Source organism: Zootoca vivipara, chromosome 1 (assembly GCF_965207765.1).
Source record: "Zootoca vivipara chromosome 1, rZooViv2.hap1.1, whole genome shotgun sequence".
Taxonomy (NCBI): Eukaryota; Metazoa; Chordata; class Lepidosauria; order Squamata; family Lacertidae; genus Zootoca; species Zootoca vivipara.
Window position 1 is genome coordinate 21306581 of NC_142582.1, and position 18683 is coordinate 21325263.

The 18683-nt window shown below is 43.2% G+C and overlaps 1 protein-coding gene across 13 annotated transcripts in view; it reads left to right on the forward strand.

Annotated features, from left to right (window-relative positions):
• The first annotated feature begins 261 nt into the window (after nt 1-261).
• OSBPL6 (oxysterol binding protein like 6) overlaps nt 262-18683 on the forward strand; it is a 96525-nt gene continuing 78103 nt past the window's right edge. For 3 of the 13 annotated variants that reach the window (XM_060280773.2, XM_088676651.1, XM_035134514.3), the window contains exon 1: nt 574-867. The gene's annotated coding sequence lies outside the window, so the exon portion shown is untranslated. Of the gene's footprint in view, nt 868-18683 lie in introns of all 13 variants that reach the window. The other 10 variants (XM_035134534.3, XM_088676632.1, XM_035134559.3 and 7 more) reach the window with 8 other exon arrangements.

The following is an 18683-nucleotide window of genomic DNA, read 5'->3' on the forward strand; positions in this document are numbered from 1 at the left end:
ATTTGGTTGCATCTCAACATTTGAAGGGAGGGTGTTGTTTTGGTGATTTTGTATGGGTTGGAGAAATGGGAAGTGGGCAGAATCGAATTTCTCCTCCACTCCCCCCCCCCGCCGCCGCAGCCACCTGCTTCCGCTGGCAAATATAAACATGTCCCTATGCTTGCTTGCATGCATGTAGGTGTGCCTGCAGATTTCACATTCATACGTGCGTCACGCAGTCTTCTGAAAAGGGTTCCCTCGACCGCTTCCCTTTCAAAGACTGAGTTGATTCGCAGAGGGGGGCGGAGAGAGAGAAGAGGCAGCCCCCTCTCCTATTGAGCAGCGGGCGCCGCGGGGTCCTCTGCTGGCATTTATCGGTGGCGCGTGCCGGGTCTCCGACGCTGTCAGCCTGAGGCGAAGTGAGAGGAAAGCGCGGGGGGCTGGTGGACGGAGCGACGCGGGAGGGCGGGCGCCTGGGTGGGTGCCGCTGCCGCCGCCGCCCTTCTGCTCTCCAGTCCGCGCAGCTGCCTCTTCCAAGCTGGGCGGGAGGATGACTTGGCACTGACTCCCGCTCCGGCTGGCTCCACGCGTCCGGGTCTTGGCACAGGCCAGCCTGCTCTGTGCGGAGAGGGGAGGGAGTCATCGAGGCTGAGGGCGGGCGCGCGAGCCAGCGAGGAAGGCTGCACGGAGGAGGAGGAGGGGGACCCCCTCCAGCTGCCCGCAGCAGGAGCACCTCCTTCCCGAGCGAGGAGGAAGAGCCGACGACGCCACACGCTTCTTCCCTTGGCAGGAGGAGCGCGCCGCTCTCCATGCGCCCTCATCCATCTCCAAGCGTCCGCATCCTCCTGCTGCAGCGGCCCGAGCGCGCGCCTTTTGCGCCCAGCCCAGGTAAGGTGCTGCTCCCCTCCTCTCCTTCTCGCTCGGGCTGGCAGCGGGGAAACGCCGGGGGTTGCCTTTGTGCCCTGCTCCCTCTGAAGGGATTTTGCAGGCCGGGGGTGGCGGTGGGTCGGCGGAGAGGAGGAGGAGGATGGAGCCTCCCTGCTCATCCCCACACACGCCCCGCTGCCAGCCTTTTGGACAGACCCGGAGGGCCCCTAACGGACGCGTGCCACGCAGGAGCGGCACGTCGCCGCCGCCGAGGAGCCCGCCAAGTTGCCCGTGTCAGCTTGGCGCCGCATCACATGCTGCGAGCGATGCGTTGGCGGGGGGGTACAATGGCTGCGTGCGCCGGGACGAAACTGCGCGTAGGGCCGGAGAACTGGTCTCTGTCTGGCCGGCTCTCCGGGTGGGATATATAAGGCAGAGAGCTAGGCGTGCAGGCACGCGCAGGCCTCTCTCTTTCTACCTGCACCCACCCACCAACGCGGATTCGGCCAGACAGGCATAAGAAGAGGAGCAGGTCTGTATTCGTGGGCACACTCTCCAATGACTTGGATTGTGCGGGTGCGCGCACACGGGAAGATGCACATGCTTGCGTCCCCCAGTCCGCCCCCCCCCCGCTCACGACCTTAAATGCCCATTGGGGCAAGTCTGCCTTTTCAAACTAGAGCACTCTGGAAAAGATGCTGTGTTGGTTTATTTTAGAGGGGAGTTGTTGCCTTAACAGGGTTATATTATCCCTGCATTTCTTCGCGGGCACACGAATGGATGATAATACTAATACAGAAGGGATTGCTGTCCTCCCCCCCCCTTTCCTTTCCTTTGCAGTCAAGATGTGTGTTTCCTGCATAGCGGGAGCATTTTCTCTGCATTAACGATGTCATCAGAAAAGCTGGGCCTGGGATGAGATACCTTCCTCGTATCATGATAAAAGAAGCTGCGTGTGCATGCTTAAAAAGTTGTAATCCGATGCCGATACTGTGCTGTAATAAACCTCCAGATGAAGCTTAAACACCCAGAACTGGCGTGGGGGCATGATGTTATATAACATAACTCGGTAGCAATGAAGTGAAACCGTTTTGAAAGTTCAGTTTGCTTATTTTCGCCTTGTAAGAGAAATTGGGACATTCTCCTCATTGCAAAAGTACAATTTCACGTCTGTGCTTAATTAATTGCTCCTGCATGTTGGAGAAGACGAGCTTTAAAATTTTGATGGAAAAGTTGTCACGCTAAACCATCACCTTTCTTTTTTTCTCAGCTAGGTTTCTTAGATGAATTGTGCTTTAATTTTAGTTTGTGAAACATTTGTTTATCCTTGCTGTTATTTAAGGCTCTTTGGGAAAGACTGCTTTGACAGGCTCACCCCTTCTAATGCGCAATGTGGTAATTTTTAAGGCTTCCCATCTCTTTAATTTCATTTGACAATGAAATTGTTGTGAGGCTGCCTAACACTGTGGGTGTTCTTGTTGACTAATAAAAAGCCTTTCACTATCAGGAAATAAAGCCAGAATGCCTCATTTGTATTTCTCACAGTGAAACACATTTCCAAGGTCGAACACCAACCTGCAGTGTAACTTGAATTTAACGATCAGTCATCTGTCAGGAAATGTGCCTGAGCCTCTCTAGAAGGTTGTGCACTCATTTCTGCTTGAAAATAATTAAATAAATAGCTCCTCTTTCACATTATAATTTCTAATGTACTAACAGTGAGTCACAAGTGCAAGAAACTGGTTAATTTGTCCACCAATAAAATTGTCAGTAGCTGCTGAGCCCTGGCGGCACTAGCTTCTCATTATATGATTGATAGTTGGTTCATAATCTTGGGAACACCTAAATTTTAACTGGATGTCACTTGCTCAGAGATTTGAGAAGGGTTCCCCCCCCCCCACTTCCATGGCATAATCTCTTGGGACTGGAAATCATTCCCTTATGTAACAACCATCCTTCAGTCGTATATCCATTCAATGCCCACCTTAATTTGATTGTACTGTAGTTTGTCCACATGATATGACCTTGTATTTTAGAGGCTGCTGAGGAACTGTAACGAAACAGGATAGGATAAAACGATGTAGCCTGAAATTTGTTGTATTCAGCGATAGAAATTAGCCAGGTGCCATGTGCATTTTGCACCTCGCCATCGGCCACATGCAGCCAACTGAAGATGCCTGGGCGCCAGGATGGCGCCTGGCATCTCCACCATCTGGAGGTGCATGCCTGCGGATCATCGGATCTTGTCTGTTTTCACACACCAGCAACACATCCTGTATATTTTATCTGCACCATCGGAATGAATTTCAGGAACCAAATTGCTTTTTTTGTGCTGCCTGAGCAGGAGCGATGAACAACATTATAGTTTAATCGTTGTAGCTTGTTTTCACTTCACCCCACTGCCCTGTTCACAGTTGTGAAGAATATTCTTACGTTACGAATGGTCTGTGTCCACATTAAGGGAAAAGAAAGTAGGAATAGGCCAATATATATGTAGACTGTCCCTGGATCAAGGTTGTCATCTGAACTAGCCAGATGTTTAACCGATAATCAGTCAAAGTCAGTCCATCATTTGACGAAGAAGAAGAAGAAGAAGAAGAAGAAGAAGAAGAAGAAGAAGAAGAAGAAGAAGACTCTTAGAGCTGTCTTGCCCCAAAATGGCAGCAAGACATTCCATTTTGGCAACTGTAATCTTGGTTTAAGGAGCTGTTTGGCACCTCTTTTATATATCTCAATTTCTAACGCTGGTTGTATTTCAGGATAAATTGATGCACTTTCTTTGTCATCTTGCATTGCCTAGTTGCCTGGATGTATAGCCCATTACTTCAGTGTAAGTTAGAGCAAATGTTTATATTTCCAATGCAGTTCTTTTTCAATACACACACACAGACACAGTATGAGTTACCGTACCCAGTCACTCATTTGCCTCAATTCTAGTTGAAGTTGGCTTCAGTTTGCAGTTTCCTGAGGTCTTACTCAAAGAAAGCTTTTTTTTACCTCCCCCCAAAAAAACATCAAAAAGTTTTGTTATGCCAAATGCTACCCTCTAAACAAGTAGCAACCTTGACAAAAAAGTATTGAATGGCGGACGAACTGAAATGTAGCCCTGTGTAGAATTCAGTCAGGCAATCTAATATGAAGGACAACATTTATTAAGCTGAATTAACTGCAGGAGTGATCTTGAGATAGAATGAAACTAAAATACAAATTAAAAATAAAATTGTTTCACTTTATTGGATGAACGGTTGCCATTTCAGAATTAGGTATGGGCAATGTCCAACCCATGTGGAATAACTTATGAATTGTGTACAGTATATCCTTCTTTTTCACAGAAGGGCTAACTTGCTGGCTTGGATCCTGTTTTCTAAACCGAGAATGTGGCTTTTCCCTTTTCTGTTGCAGCCTCTTTTATGTACCCCCAAACTGCTGCTTCAGCATGGGGGACCATCAAGGCTTGCAGAAGAAAGGAAAGATCAGTGTTTTTTTTCATTATTTTAACCTGGTGATAGTGCCTCCTACTTGCACAATGATGCCTCTGGGTTCCAGTTGTTGTGATTCAGACTTCCTGTTGTAAGATAGGAAGAATCATTTGCTAATGCACAACATAAGTGGCACAGTATTTTGGGGTGTATTCTGTGATGCACTCACAGGTGCTGGTGAGCTCTGCCAGGCTTGTTTGTTTGTTTATTTATTTGTTTCATTGTATTTATATCCCACCTTTTCCCTCCATTGAGCTTAAGGAGGCATATATACATGGTTCCTTTCCCTCAGTTAACCCACACAACAACCCTGTGAGGTAGGTTAGGCTGAGAGGTAGTGACTGGCCGGAGGCCACTCAGGGAACTTAATGACCAAGTGCGGCTTTGAATCCTTGTCTTCCAGGTGTTAGTCCAGCACTTGAACCACTATGTGAACTAAGAATATAATGGGCTCCTCCATAGTGTTATGGATTGTAAGCTTTCTGTGCAGAAGAAAAAAAAAGTAGCAGTGATCAGCTTTGTTTCTTACTCTACCCATCCCTTTTTACCTTATTCTGAAAAGGCCCACAAACCCTGCCTCTCCTTGGTTTGTGCAGCCTTCCTGTGAACGAGTGCTCAGGCTTATTTTGCCACTAGGGATATCTGTGGGAGAAGGAGGCCAAAATATAAATGCCTACCTTTTGGCAAGTAAAGGTAAAGGTAAAGGGACCCCTGACCATTAGGTCCAGTCGTGACCGCCTCTGGGGTTGCGGCGCTCATCTTGCATTATTGGCCGAGGGAGCCGGCGTACAGCTTCCAGGTCATGTGGCCAGCATGACTAAGCCGCTTCTGGCGAAACAGAGCAGCACACGGAAAAGCTGTTTACCTTCCCGCTGTAGCGGTACCTATTTATCTACTTGCACTTTGACATGCTTTCGAACTGCTAGGTTGGCAGGAGCTGGGACCGAACAACAGGAGCTCACCCTGTCGCAGGGATTCGAACCACCGACCTTCTGATCAGCAAGCCCTAGGTTCTGTGGTTTAACCCACAGCACCACCTGGGTCTCTTTTTTTTGGCAAGTAAGGACAGGATTAACTCCGGCTTGGCTTTGCCATGGAACATGGAAGACAGAGCTTGGTACACAAGCGGATAGCTCAGTTAGTTAGAGCATGGTGCTGATAATGCCAAGGTTGCAGGTTTGATCCATATATGGGACAACTGCATTTTTTCTGCATTGCAAGGGGTTGGACTAGATCAGGTATCCCCAACCTTCAGCCCTCCAGATGTTTTGGACTACAATTCCCATCATCCCTGACCACTGGTCCTGTTAGCCTAGGGATCATGGGAGTTGTAGGCCAAAACATCTGGAACGCCGCAAGTTGGGGATGCCTGGACTAGATGATCCTCAGTCGGAAGAAGAATGCATTCAGTTGAAGGAAATAAGCAGAAAAAAATTAAGATATTTGGAGAGAAGCAGAAGTACAGTAGAGCCATAAAGAGCAGGAAATTGAATTATTTTATGGATGCGACCATAACATTACGGCAATTGGATCAGTATTTTGAAGGCTTTCCTATTTAAACAGCAGCAAGCTAGCAATTTTCTAGCAATTGTTTAGTCGTTTAGTTGTGTCCGGGTCACGAAGAGTCGGAAACGACTAAATAACTAAACAATTGCTAGAAAATGGTTCTGCCGACTGTCTTGAAACCTGCCAGTGTAGAAGAGACAGATCTGAGGATGGTCCATGCCAATTTTATGTCGGAAAGGATAAGAAGTAGCTTATTTTGAATGAGTTGCCTGTTTGAGTAGAAGCTTCACCAAGCTGACAAGCACTGTGCTGTTTCCCATACTCCTAGGCTTTACATTGTACTGGATCTCTGTTGTCAAGATTGTTCGGTTTTCTTATAAGTTGTTCTTATGGCGTAACTAGAGACTTATTTGTTTAAACATCACAAACCATAGTTTTCTGAACGGAAGAGTGTTTTTGTAACTACTGAAGCCCTGCCCAGCACAAATGGAAGGGGTACTTTACATAGGGTGAGATTTGAGAAGTAAGGATGGTGGTCTGCTTCTGACTGCTGCTATTATTGATAAATAGGTACTGCTGTGATGGGAAGGTAAACTGTGTTTCCAAGCACTCTGGCTTCCATCACAGTGTCCCATGCGCCAGAAGTGGTTTAGTCATACTGGCCACATGAAAAGCTGTCTGTGGACAAACGCTGGCTGGCTTGGCCTGAAAGCATCCCATGGTCGAATTCCACTGGACTTAGCTGTCCAGGGGTCCTTTACCTTTACCTTACTTTTGCAATCAATATATCATATCAATACTTGGTTTATAGCACATTGTGTTTACAGCACGTTGCCTGTGGCATTGATGCATTGCAGCAGTAATAATGCAAGTTCCATTGGTTAAAAGTTAGCTACTTTGAGTGCAGGATGATTTCCAGTGACATTTCACTACACTTCAGTGGTGGCCTCCAGAAAGATGAATGAACCTGAGATGGGCTAATCTAAATATATTTGTATGTATAAACTTTGTTAAATTTTGACTGTGGAGACCTATTCTGTTACTCATTGAAGCATCTAACTTCAGCTATTTGGTTTTTTAAAAAAACATCTTTGTTACCTAAAAGTAAAAATTATCCATATTTGTTAGTGTGTACAGTAAATCATATTTTCGAGAAGTAACCTTGATTAATACAATCGACAGCTTTATTACCTTTAAACTAGTGTATTCAGATAATCTGATTGTTAACCGAACGCTACACTTGAGCATATCCTGGTGCGGTACATTTAATCTTTTGTTTGCAAAGACAAAATGTGTCCTGCTGAGAAATAAGCGTAATTGAATAATAATTGAAATGTGTACAGTTAGCAGCTCTTCTGTAAGGACAGAACATCTATTGTTGAGGACAACATTCCATCAATGTGAGATGAATGAATAAGTTTAGTGGAGAACCACCGCCAGCCCCTCTTGCTTATAGTTGAGTTTTGTCTCTTTCACAATCTCTTTGTTGGAGCACTCCTTATCTGTTCACTACCAATTTTGTGAGGGCAATTAAACATTCAGAATAGTACTGAGCCCAAGCAAGGTGGATGGTAACTGGCAACTAATATTACAGTGACTGAAATGGCAGTATTTACTTGTGCTTTGGCCTGAGTTTCATTTATGAATTCCTGGTCTTTTGTATTTGCCACTAGCATGTGGCACTGAAACTATCCCACGGTTGTAGAACCAATTTCCTTCCATTTCACAACTTCTTCTTCTTCTTCTTCTTCTTCTTCACCCCTTTCTTTAATATTAAGTAATTATTACTTATTAGAACATGAGTCTGACCAAACTGTGGGAGGCAGTGGAAGACAGGAGTGCTTGGCGTGCTCTGGTCCATGGGGTCACGAAGAGTCGGACACGACTAAACGACTAAACAACAACAGAACACTCCCAGCAATTAAGTTTGGCTGAGCATTACCATCTCTCAAGCTGGGCAATAACTTTCTTAGAGCTAACCACAAATGCAGTAAAATCGTGGCCAAACTTTTGAGCATTCTCATCAGGTTGGATGTTAAGAGGGGGCTGGTGAGAGAAAAAAATTGGGTTGCTGTTGAAGACAAAAAAACCCTGCATTTATTAATAGTTTTAATGTAGACTGTACACAATTTTATTAGGCTTTACTAGGTGCGACCAAAATGGTGACCAACCAACTAGGTGCAAACCAACTAGATGACCAAACTGTGGGAGGCAGTGGAAGACAGGAGTGCCTGGCATGCTCTGGACCATGGGGTCACGAAGAGTCAGACACGATTAAACAACAGATGACTCTGGGGTTGCGGCGCTCATCTCGCTTTACAGGCTGAGGGAGCCGGCATTTGTCCGCAGACAGTTTTTCCGGGTCATGTGGCCAGCATGGCGCAATGGAACACCGAAACCAGAGCAGCGCATGGAAGCGCCGTTTACCTTCCTGCCGGAGCGGTACCTGTTTATCTGCTTGCACTTTTTGGCGTGCTTTTGAACTGCTAGGCTGGCAGGAGCTGGGACCAAGCAACGGGAGCTCACTCCGTCACAGGGATTCAAACTGCCGACCTTCTGATTGGCAAGCCCAAGAGGCTCAGTGGTTTAGACCACAGCGCCACCTAGACTGGTTAGACATACCACAGATCTTCAGTCTGCTCATGCACCGAGTTGCATGTTCAGTTCAGTTCCGGCTTACTTATAAAGAAATACTTGGAGAAATCTCTGTGTCGTCTGATATGTCAACCCACTACTTAATATGTATGATGGATGGGGTATAATAATAATAATAATAATAAGTAGTAGTAGTAGTAGAAGGCTGCCCCTGTTTTCATTGGAGACATTTTGGAGGGTATTCCCCTTTGGCAGGGGTGGCTAACCCATGGGCTGTTTCTGCACTCCCAGAAGCTTTTCAGTGCCTCCCAGAGACTCTCTAAATTTTGGCAGCTGTGGCAGAAGCTTTGCCATTCTTTGCTTGATCCTTTGTGTTTTGTGGGTGTTGTGTTGTTCCCCCACCCATGTGCTTGTCTCCTTTAAATGTCACTGAAAGCAGCAGCGTAGAAGCAACTTCTGGCACAGTGGATATTTTGGAAATGGGCACAGCAGTGTCGGAAGTCGCTTCTACGCATGTCCAGAAGTGCGTAGAAGCAATTTCCAGTGCCGCGGCGCTGCTGATCCCGGATTTTTCAATCCGGAACTTTGCACCTATGGGCCAGCGAGATATAACCTCTCAGTATTGTTCTCCAAATCAGGGTGGATAAAAATCAATGATTTTTTTAAAAAAATCAAAAAAATCGGATTTTTTTGATTTAAATCGGATTTTTTTGATTTAAATCGATTTTTTTGATTTAAATCGGATTTTTTTAAAATAAAATGCTTTTTGAGGAAAATATATTACCATCCAAAGGTTATTCCATCATGAAATAAAGATTAGTTTTTTAATTATGTAGAATAAGGTTGTATATGTTTATTTTGGGGGGTAAATAAATGCCATTAATCCATTCACAATGTCATGCTCTTCCAGAGGTTTTTGTAAGATTATTGGGCAGATTCTCTGCCTACAAGATATTATCACAGATGCTTGGTTTACTTTTGCAGTTCTCAAAACTGAATTTGACTCAACAGAGATCACATGCCTCTTCTTCACAGCAAAAATGTTATAACATGAACAGAGTTGAGAAAAAGACCTTAATCCTATTGTTCTACAAACCTATGAATACAGAAACAACCCCTTCAGTGCTAAGTTTCAAGAAGTTCAGTGAATAGAATAGAAACAATATTTTTCTGATTGTTTGGAGTGGACAGTATTTAAGTTTTTCATGTGATTTAAATCGACTATGATTTAAATCAAGCCTTACTGACTAGTGATTTAAATCGTGATTTAAATCATGATTTAAATCAGTTTGATTTAAATCAAATCCACCCTGCTCCAAATCAGTTGATCAGAAGGGATCATATCTCTTCATCAGCTGAATAGAGGTTGTGAGTGGATGGCAATAAGAAAGGAAAGGAAATTTGTGCACTTTGGGCATAACTTTATGGGTGGTCTGGCTGGGGCTGATGGGAGTTGTAGTCCAAAATATCCAGAGGGCACCAGGTTGAAGAAGGCTCTCGTAGAGACAGGGCCAACACTCTAGGTGCTGCGTGGGTATGGGAATTTAAGCAATTTCTGGATAAAGTAGGTAGGTTCTTAGATGGGATTCCAAACAGTTGCAGTGCAGTATTTACCTGACTCCCCAACAGTTGAGTTACTCATGCTAAGGGGAGGCAGTGGCATGGTTAGCACAGTGCATATTCACCAGTCAAGCCAATCTGGCACTCCTGCCAATGCACCCCCCCCCCCCCGGCTTTCCTTTAATAAAATAGTGGCTAAATACAATTGTTTAAATTTCAGTGAAAAGGAAATATATGATTACTAGCTAGAAAGGTCATGGTTTTACCCATTCTTCTTTATTTTTTATTTACAATGGAATTCAAAAATAATTTTCCTCCAAGGCTTCCTATTTTTTCAGTATTGCGTTTTTATCTAACAGGTGACTGCTATTCAAGTGAAATTGTTATAAATGGCTTTATAATGTGATGCTTTTCTTTTTTCACCCATGAAACAGATACTGGTGTTTGATTACTGACTCTGTCATACTCTCCCAACTGCAGATTAGGTAACAGATGGCTCAAAGTGAAGCTGTCATGTAGTTTCTCTCTTAAGATTTTGCTTGTCTAAAGTGGCATGTTTGCAAGTTAGATCTGCAGCAAATAGTGAAGTGAATTACAACCCTGCTTCCCATTTTTGTCCTATCGGTCGGTGCTGGTAATGAACTAACATTTTATCATGAATATTTTTAGCTGTTTCTCCCATGCAATAAATTCCTGACAGCCGCTTGCTATGCAGATAATGCTGTCAGATAGTGCCAGGAAATCCCTCAGGAAGCATTGTAACTTCAAATTAAATTGCAGAATAGTAGAAGGACTTGATGGCTTCAAAAGACGGATGACTTCTACCTCTGGGTAGATATAGTTATATAGTGACTGTCAGTTGCTCATTCCTGTTTGTGAGGCTAGTTCTGCTATATTCTGTTTCCTAGTTGACAGTTTTGCGAATCTCAGCGGTAGCCTTCGTAATTGATGCATGCACAAATTTGCAACGCGTAACACTGCCTTTTTCCAATTAATCAGAGCAGTCAGAAAAAGGGACCCCCCTTTCCCTCCTGCATTCTGTTTTCTCTGCCCTATGATTGTGGCTCCCAGTGTTCCAAGTCGCATTTCTCATTTCCTACAATATTCCGGCAATAAAGTGAAAACAATAATTCTCACTCTTATTTAGAAAAAAAAGTCAAACCAATTTTTCAGCCAAAATAATGTGAATTAAGGTATACAAAATGGTCTTAATGCGCACCAGTATTTTACCATAAAAGAACTGGGCTGAGTTTGGAATGAAACATTGGATGACTTTTTCTTTGGCATGCCAGAGGAAGCTTTGCAATGTTGGGGGGCATCTGGGGGTACCTTTTGCAGCAGGAGGAGTTGGTCAGGGAAGCCCCCCCCTGCCCCCTGATTGTTTGGTACACTGGGGGGCACCCCCATTTTTTGGAGGGGGGGAAACATAGCTTGACCCTACGAGATGGCGCCCCTAACTCAGTAGCATATTTTCCTGAAACAATTCTTGTTCTTTGGCGCATATTGACTCAAGGGTGGGATCTATACAGTCTAAAGTTTGTTGTACCTTTTGAATAAAGAAGCCTGGAAGATAAGAGATTCCCAGAAGTAATAACATGATTTTTTCTAAAGTTGAAAGTGAATAGAAAAGAGCTCACCCTATATGCTAGAACAACAACATTTACTTGAGAATAATATTTATAAAATTTTGTTAGTTAAAAACACAACAATATCTGGCAGACCAAATTTATAGCCCTTTCTGACAAAGGAAAGAACAGTGATTTGTAGTCATGAAAACTTTATTTCTTCTGCCAAAAAGAGTCATAGCACAGTACTATACAGTGTCTACTCTTGAGTAAGTCTAATTGTGCTAATACTGTAGGCCTTAGTCCCAGGGAAGTGGGTATAGGATTGCAGGCATAATCTAAATTACTTCTATCAAGATATCAATTTCCTCAGTAATTGGTGGATTTCTGTAACCAGTAGTCCCTTATAAGCACATCTCATAAATAGGGACTAAATTCTGTGATAATTCGAGGAAGTGTATGAAAAAAAGATGTTGCCATTGTAGGCATAGAGTATATTCAGGCGGGGGGGGGGGAATAGATTATTTTCCAGGTTAGTAACTCATTTGTAGGATATGATGAAATGTTCCCTCTTTATTGCACCCTTACAAAATGGGCTTTATTATTTCAGGCCATTATGCCCGTGTTGTGAGAATTGGGATGTTCATTGCACTGTGAAATGGAAAAATGTGACTGATCTTCCTCAACGCATAAAGGTTGAAGGACAAAAGCATTTTCTTGAAATCCAACTATTTTTGAAAGCATCATTCTGACCCTGAAAATAGAACAGTAGAATGATTGAATGCATCCTGAATTGAGAAGAGAATGATGTGCGGTAGTCATTACTAGGGTAGAACTGTCTTGCCAGGACTGGCATCTCAGCTGGCTGCTAACAGTTGGGCATGCTGGGAAGGTATAATTGCTTGAACGTTCTGTTTGATAAGATACATTCCTCTTAGGCTGAAGTCCTATGCACACTTACTTGAGAATATGCCTTATATTGACCTCAGTGGCACTTGCTTCTGAGTAAACCTGTGTAGGATTGCACTGTCAGGAAAGAGTTGGGATTGAATCTCTTTAAACCTTCTACAAGCTAGCTGCAACTTCAAAAATGATTGCTCACTCAGGACTGGCACACATCAGTCCCATACTTTGGAGATGTGTCCTTTTTGTATGTTTTTGTTGTGTTTTTTTGCTTTGCTGTGTTATTATGGATTTGTTACTCTGCTAGTGTTTTGCTATGTTATGAAATTGTTTTTGTAGCGTTTGTTTCAAATGCACCCTGCTACTTTGTTGTAAGTTGCTTTGAGCATGATTTTGTGTGTGGAAAAGAGGCATCATAGCTGCCAAGTTATCCCTTTTTTAAGGGATTTTCCCTTATGCTGAATAGGCTTCCTCGCGAGAAAAGGGAAAACTTGGCAGCTATGAGAGGCATACAAATAAAAATGAATGTATGGGGGGCGGAAATGTATGATAGTAACATGTTACTATCCTTTAAATTATTATTTGATTTAATTAATCAAGGCATTGTGCATAATTTCCCCTTCCCTCAGTTTTATTTTCAAAGTAAGCCTGTGAGGAAGGATGGGGTTAAGAGAATGTAATCATCCTATAGTCATGCTGTGAACTTCATGGTATGGGGGGTTTGGACCAGATCTTTCTTAATCAGTTCAGCACTATCCATTATGACACACTGCCTCTTAGAAATTGTTCTCTTTCTTGAAGTTAAGAGTCTGATATCTCACTAACATAGGAAAATTACTCATTGAGGGATAAAAGGACACAGGGCCTGCAGACCAAGAAGTCTTCATCCAACCCTGGGTTCACATTCATCATCTCACAACTACCACACTTGACTGTTGTGCAGATAAAAGGGGATCAACCTTGTAAACCAATCTCTTTGGAAGAAGAGTAGGATGAAATTATGGTGAATTCTGTTCCAGAAAAAACATTTGCTGCAATAAAATGTATTGGTCTTTAAAGACTCCACAAGACTCTTTGTTGTTTAAAATTACTAGAGGGACTCTTCACCTTGGGAAATAACTTGATTTTGCTTTCCACACTTTTCTGTTTGTTCGGAGAGGACTCTGACCTGAAAATAAAGCCCTGGTCTGAAGAAAAGGCATCTGTTCAATAATCTTGACGTTCCCCAGTGTTAGGCAATTCAGTGTCCAATTGGCACGTCTGCAGAACCGATGGTACCTGATACATACACTCCATGCCCTTCGTATTCTCTTTTCCTTTACTTGTTTGAAGATAACCATGGGAGCTCAGTTGGTAGAGCATGAGACTATTAATCACAGCGTTGTGAGTTTGAGCCCCACATTGGGCAGAAGATTCTTGCATTGCACTGGGGGCTGGAATACTACATGACGCTCGTGGTCCTTCCCAACTCTATAATTCTATGGCTCTAGAAGTACAACATGTGAAAAGCCTTTCTTCCCCCTTCATGGCTCATTCTAAGAGTTCCTAAAGTAGGAGGCAAAATTCTTGTTGACTGTTTGTAACAGAACATTAGTAGTATCTCCAACCACTGTAAATCCTATGGAGGTAAATTTACCAGCTGAACCTGTTGGGAGTGCAGCATTTCAGAAGGTTTAATACAAAGACCGCTTGTATCAATGTGGGTTAGAAGAATAGTTGCTTCCTATTTGGCTGTGTCACAGCTGTTAGTGGTGAGGCAGAATGGAGAAAACCCCTTATCCAGTATCCTAAGAGCCATGCCAGAGCCTGTGTAGTCTCGCTCTACTGCACTGCGATATCCTCTGAGGGGAATCTAAAAGTTGCCAGTAGTAAGTGGATCAGAGCTGAAGGGCTCTGACTCATTTGCCAAGTGTAGCAACGCCATGCTCTTGTTTACTAAATCTTGATGTTCCCCATTGTAAATCACCCCTGTTTTGCATCACTGCAGCAAAGCTGCGTTGTTAAGATCAGCATGCATCTGTACGTTACTTTGGGGCTCTATTTCAAATGATAAAATCAGCTGCAAGAAAATCCGCACTCTGCTTATTTGAATATTTTGTCCAACTCAAAAGCCCAATAAGGTCTCTTACTAATTAAAACAAAAACCACAATCACAGCAGAAAAGATTGTGGAACCGGTCTTTGTAGGAACAGAATTATGCTGGACCATTACGGTTTTTAGAAAATCTTATTGGACTTTTTGGCTACAAACTTCTTCCTTCCGCCTATTGTCGGCCTCATCTGTTTTTGAAGTCTCATCCGTCTCCTCAGATAGTTAATTGTACTTGCCAGAAAACTAGCATCGCCAGTGAGTGATTGAGAATAGATTGTTAATGGAGATATCCGTCTGCACTCTACCTAAAAGATGAGGGTTTTGGCAAGATCTGAAACTGCAGTTTCAGTGATCAGCTTAGGCAATAACAACTGCATTGTAAGCAGTTTCCCCCAATATTGTCCTAATTGTAGCGCATAAGGATTTCTGGACAATGAGAGAAATGTTAGCAGAACTCTGTGCTCTTGATCACTTGGCTTGCTGCAGCGATAACCTGTGCTCAAGCGTCACAATTCAAGGGTGACCTTCACAGAGCCTGGGAAGGAAATCTCATTTGCCCAGTGTCCCAGGATAATTAGGAATGGTTGCTGGAGCAACATAGCATCCTCAGAAAATACCAAAGGGGCAACCAAGATGCCAGGTGGAGGATTGCAGCTAAATTGGCAAACAGCTTTAGGAATCAAATAATTTTTACCAGTTACAGTCACTTCCTCCCTCCTCCTGGCTGCTGAATGGCTGTTGAATTAAGGAACAGAAACAGCAAAGAAAGGGGAAGAGGAAGTACAAGTCTACTTGGAAGTAAATCTTAATAATTTCACCGTAGCGTAAGTGTGCATAGGGGTTTCAACTAAAAAACCTGAAGCATGTTTAATAACAAATGTGGTGACTGTGGTGTGCTAAACAAGGTCCATGCCTTATTACAAACACAAATCATAATCATAATTATTATTAAGGCGAATTCAGTTGTACTCGGTTGTTGATGAAGTTTGGTGCAAGAAGAAGAAGAAGAAGAAGAAGAAGAAGAAGAAGAAGAAGAAGAAGAAGAAGAAGAAGAAGAAGAAGAAGAGGAGGAGGAGGAGGAGGAGGAGGAGGAGTTTGGATTTGATATCCTGCTTTATCACTACCCTAAGGAGTCTCAAAGCGGCTAACATTCTCCTTCCTCCCCCACAACAAACACCCTGTGAGGTGAGTGGGGCTGAGAGACTTCAGAGAAGTATGACTAGCCCAAGGTCACCCAGCAGCTGCATGTGGAGGAGCGGAGATGCAAACCCGGTTCACCAGATTATGATTCTACCACTCGACGTTACCTTCAAACAAGGCCAGTTTTGATGCTTTCGTCCTGTACATTCAGATATGGAGATAATCTAAACTGCTCCACGCAGCATCACAGACAATTTATTTCAGTGTTTTTGGGTGGGTGGATCAATGGTCACTTTTTTGCTACTCCCTTTTCTATGTCCACTACTTCCTCAATGCTTTCCTTTATTTCCTTTATCTGCCTGCTGTGCTTGCAACCATTTTTTGGCATGCTCCTGAACAGAAGAGAGAGAGAATTGTTTCCACCCCTCATATTTGTAGAAAAACCAAAAAATTGCAAAAGCGTGTGCTGAGAATTTACAGCGGCCTGATGGTGTGCTTTTGTGTACTCCCTGGGTGGGAATTGCAAAAAGCAAAAAAACAAAGTGTCCATGTTGCTTAATTGGCATAATCAAATCAATACTATAGAAGGTGGAGAGAAAAAAGGGAACATTTACTAGTATGAACAGGGGCGCGGTGGCGCTGTGGACTAAAAGCACTGAGCCTCTTGGGCTTGCCGTTCGGAAGGTTGGTATTTCGAATCTGTATGACAGGGTGAGCTCCCGTTGCTCTGTCCCAGCTTCTGCAAACCTTGCAGTTCGAAAGCATACCAGCGCAAGTAGAGAAATAGGTACCGCTGCAGCGGGAAGGTAAACAGCGCTTCCGTGTGCTCTGGGACCCATCATGGTGTCTCGTTGTGTCAGAAGCAGTTTAGTCATGCTGGCCCCATGACCCAGAAAGCTGTCTGTGGACATACGCCAGCTCCCTCAGCCTGAAAAGCGAGATGAGCACTGCATCCCATAGTTGAATTCAACTGGACTTAACCGTCCAGGGGTCCTTTACCTTTTTACCTTACTAGTATGAATGGAAAAGACTGAAGTCGCTTCTTATGTACAAATTCAAATACATGTGAGTGTGGACTAATCTGGTCTAATTCAACAGGAGGAAAACTGGATTAACAACTAAATAATGCTCGGATTTGAACAAGCCCTTCCAATTTCCCTCCCTCGCTGCCTTTATTTGAGTCAGTCCCTGGCTCTGTAATTTATAGTGTATTATACCGACAGGAGTCTTTCCTGGTAATCTTTAATGACAAGTTTGCAGACACTATTGTTAAATTATAAAGTACACATGTGTACTGTAAATAACAACTGCTTCTCATTCATTCTGTCAAGGCAACAAATGATGGCATCTCTGAAACCTTAAGCATCTTTGCATTTAGTATATTTAGGCATCTTGTATGGTAAATAGAGAACAACTACTCATTTTCATAGGCTCATAATAATTATATTTCCTCATGTTGTTGTCCTTTTACTGTGGTGTCAGTCACGTTGCCAGAAGATTTCCCAAGATAAGTTGTAGATTCTCTATGATCTATAAAACTGCACTCGTCTTTTTTATACGCAGCACCAATTCTCACTGGGTTAAGAGCAGCCCTCCCTGAAGGTAAAATGGTTCCTATTTTCTTTGAATGCTGAGCAGATGCTGCTGCAGGCTTTTGAAAAACACGAGTTCTTACTTTATATTTCTTTTCCCTTACAAGATTCAGTGTCTCCCCCCCCAAAAAAAACCTTTGTGTATAGAATATGGCAAATCAGCATGGTGGACAATGATCTGTATATACAGCCAGAAGGTCTGAAACAGGCCTGTGCTTTTGCAAACAAAGGGGTTGAAATACTATGCACATTTAATTGTGGGGCTTATGACTAAAGCTCAATAAGCTACTTCAGTCCCTGTTGATTTGTGTTCAGCCTTTAACAATTGGAAATTAATGGAGGATCCTATAGAGATCTCTTACACATAATTGTCTAGCAGTTTGTTAAAAGTTACAAGGAACTGTATCCTTTACACCTCATTCATCTTTCCCAAGACTGCCTTGCAGGTTTCTGGCCATTTAGAATCATAAAATTGCAGAGTTGGAAAGAGACCACAAGGGGCATTGAGTCCAACCCCCTGAAATGCAGGGATCTTTTGGGCTCAAACCCCTGAGATTAAGAGTCTCATGCTCTACTGCCAGGTTTTTTAAAAAATAAATAAATAAATAGAAATCATGAAGAGAGGATGGAAAGAAGTCCTCTTTAATTTTGGAAGTTGCAGCTTTTGCCTAGAACTTGCACATGCTCATTCCAACATGGCGAGGTTGAGGCAGTTATTGCCATGGTGGAGAAATCTTTGTCCCTATGTGAGGCAGAGTCATAGCCCCATGGTAGAGCACAAACTTTGTAAGCAGAAGATCAGGTCAAAGGATCAGGTAGCATGTGATGAGAAAGTGTTCTCTGGCAGAGAACCTGGTTGGAATAATAATAATAATTTATTATTTGTACCCTGCCCATCCGGCTGGGTTTCCCCAGCCACTCTGGGTGGCTTCCAACAAAGATTAAAATACATTAAAATGTCACACATGAAAAACTTCCCTAAACAGGGCTGCCTTCAGCTGTTTTTCTAAATGTCAGGTAGTTGTTTATCTCTTTGACATCTGATGGGAGGGCGTTCCACAGGGCGGGTGCTACTACCAAGAAGGCCCTCTCTGCCTGGTTAGAGGCTAGATGGATCTGACTTGGTTTAAGACATTTTCATGCGTTTTGTTCTAGCTCTTACCTAGCTGTGTTTGCAGGGTGCAAAGTTTGTTCGAGCACTGAACAAAGCATGCAAAACTCCTGGTAAGTGTGTTTACCATTGCATCCCTATGGGGGACCTGGATGTTTTGTATTGGTATATTACAAACTAAAATGTAAAACAGCGCTCACATTTCAAGAGCTATTCCTTGTGCTGGTCTTTGTTTCCTTTGGATCTCATTCATGAAACAGGAACTCCTGAGAATGTAAATAATAATAATAATAAT